Source organism: Calidris pugnax, unplaced genomic scaffold (assembly GCF_001431845.1).
Source record: "Calidris pugnax isolate Ruff unplaced genomic scaffold, ASM143184v1 scaffold44, whole genome shotgun sequence".
Taxonomy (NCBI): Eukaryota; Metazoa; Chordata; class Aves; order Charadriiformes; family Scolopacidae; genus Calidris; species Calidris pugnax.
Genome location: NW_015094506.1, coordinates 2,680,510 through 2,683,434, shown reverse-complemented (window position 1 = coordinate 2,683,434; position 2,925 = coordinate 2,680,510).

Genomic DNA, 2,925 nt, shown 5'->3' with positions numbered 1-2,925 from the left:
GCTGGCAAGCTGCAGACCACAGCCAGCCGAAAAAGCCTCGCCAAAGGACCTGCCCATGGCACCACCAGCTCTCCTGAGCAGCATTCTGCGGTGCAGGCCTTGTCAATGCAGGATGGGAGGGGGAACTGGCAGCAGCTTTGGCACCTGCATGGCAGGAGATGGTGGAAATGGGGTTAGGAGAAGATGAAGAGAAAAATGGAGGTGGGTCACTGTAGAGCAACTCCTCCTTTTGATATCCCTTAAGGGGAGTATCAGACAGGCGCCTACATCATAGCGAGAGGCGCGCTCCCAAAGGCACACACAGATTTGTCTCCAAACTGTTTACTTCTAACTAGTCTTCAGGTTGAAGCCTTCTGCAGCTCCTCATGGGCAATATCTTAACCTGTACCCTTCAACCAGAACCCCTCATTAAAATTAGGAGGAAGACAAATATAGAAATGCTGCTCTTCTCTGAATGAGTAGCATCCCAGTCACGAGAATCTCAGCTTCTTTTGGAGTGGACTGAACACGTTCCTTCAATGTTGTTTGACAATCTGGCTCATTTTATCAAACACAGTCAAGATGGATGAGACGTGTTTACCCTTGGTGGGTGAGCAGACAAAAGCTGCATGTAATTGTCCTCTGGGTGCCTGCCACTCCATGGGGATTTGCAATCATTGTGAAAAAAGAGATTTTCCTCGTCACTGGAGGAGACAAGCTGGCACCTCAGCACAAAACATACCACTTAAAATAGCTTTTAATGTGGCTTTGGAAACTATTTTTGGATCAGAAAAAATGTGGTGTAAGGCAAGGCTGGAGTCCTGTATTCTAACTGTCACTCATGAACATGAACATCAGCAGATGTGTAAAGACACACCAAGATAACCCAATGGGTCCACAGGCTTTGTTACACATGGTGATAAGAAGTCAAGAAGGACTTCCTCCTATGTGCGTTGACTCACAATGGCCACCTCCAGTCCTAGTTTTCTCCTTCTTCTCCAAAGTGTGGGCAGATGGAGGAAGAGTGCCATTCCCATCCTGTAATACAGCCAACCACAGATTTGTATTATGATCTGCAGATTAGTTCTCTATCAAGTTGCTGTGGATTCCAGAGTAGTTTCAGGACAGTACAGGCTGTCTGTGTGTTCCTCATTCTAGAGCAGACATCGTCCTTGGTGCTACCAAATAGCAACTGAATAATAAAATCAACTTCATGTTTATGTTGAGGATCCCAAATTCGTTTCTCAAGATCAAAAATGTGAAAGCATTCCAGAGTAGTTTCAGGACAGTACAGGCTGTCTGTGTGTTCCTCATTCTAGAGCAGACATCGTCCTTGGTGCTACCAAATAGCAACTGAATAATAAAATCAACTTCATGTTTATGTTGAGGATCCCAAATTCGTTTCTCAAGATCAAAAATGTGAAAGCATATGAAAGGGCTGATGAACAGGCTTCGGGTTTTTGAAGACTGGTGTCTCCATCTGGTTGGAAGTAATTTGCAGCAGAACAAACAAGGAGTTATATATGAAAATGCCAGAGAAACCCATGGAGACTATAAGGATGGGAAAGCAGATCAGCCCCATTCTCAAGAAATCAGATGCAGACTGGGGTTGTGAGATGGACCATGGGGTGAGCATGGAGGAAGCCTGGTAAAGACCAGAAAAGACATGATAGGATGGGAGGCTGTGCTGAGCTGGGACAGCATTAGGTACCAAGTTGGTACCTAGTTGGGATTACCAAGTTGGTAATCCCCAGATGGTGTGGATGCTCCTGAAGCAGGGGATGAAGTCAGTATTCCTCACCCCAGATTCTCCTCAGCTCAGCACCGCTCCTGACAGAACAGCTGTGGAAACCTTACCATGAAAGGCTGCCTTGCGTGGGCATGGGGCAACTGAATAATAAAATCAACTTCATGTTTCCGTTGAGGATCCCAAATTCATTTCTCAAGATCAAAAATGTGAAAGTATATGAAAGGGCTGATGAACAGGCTTCGGGTTTTTGAAGACTGGTGTCTCCATCTGGTTGGAAATCATTTGCAGCAGAACAAACAAGGAGTTATATATGAAAATGCCAGAGAAACCCATGGAGACTATAAGGATGGGAAAGCAGATCAGCCCCATTCTCAAGAAATCAGATGCAGCCTGGGGTTGTGAGATGGACCATGGGGTGAGCATGGAGGAAGCCTGGTAAAGACCAGAAAAGACATGATAGGATGGGAGGCTGTGCTGAGCTGGGACAGCATTAGGTACCAAGTTGGTACCTAGTTGGGATTACCAAGTTGGTAATCCCCAGATGGTGTGGATGCTCCTGAAGCAGGGGATGAAGTCAGTATTCCTCACCCCAGATTCTCCTCAGCTCAGCACCGCTCCTGACAGAACAGCTGTGGAAACCTTACCATGAAAGGCTGCCTTGCGTGGGCATGGGATGGGAACATGGCTGTGCCTGGGGCAGGGCCTCGGGGGACGTGGCTCTGCCCCAGCCCTGCCAGGAGCAGAGGGGCTCTGCACCCACTGCCACCATTAATCACAGGATGGTTTGGGTTGGGAGGGACCTTAAAGATCATCGAGCTCCAACCCCCTGCCATGGACAGGGACACCTCCCACCAGACCAGGTTGCTCAACGCCCCATCCAGCCTGGCCTTGAACACCTCCAGGGATGGGGCATCCACAGCTTCTCTGGTCAACCTGTCCCAGTGTCTCCCCCCCCTCACAGAAAAGCTCCACGGGCCCGAAGCACAAAGCCTCCGGCCCAGCCCCGTGGCAACGAGACGCCCTCAGGGGCCTTCGCGCCTTCATCCTACGGCCATTTTCCCCCCGCAGAGCTGCGCTCCCCACTCGGCCCAGGCCGCGGGGGACGAGGCCGGGCCGGGCGGCCATTTCCCGCCGCCCCGTGCGGCTCCGTGGCGGCGGCGGCAGCGGGGACGGCGGCGGTGGCGGCGGGCGGCCTG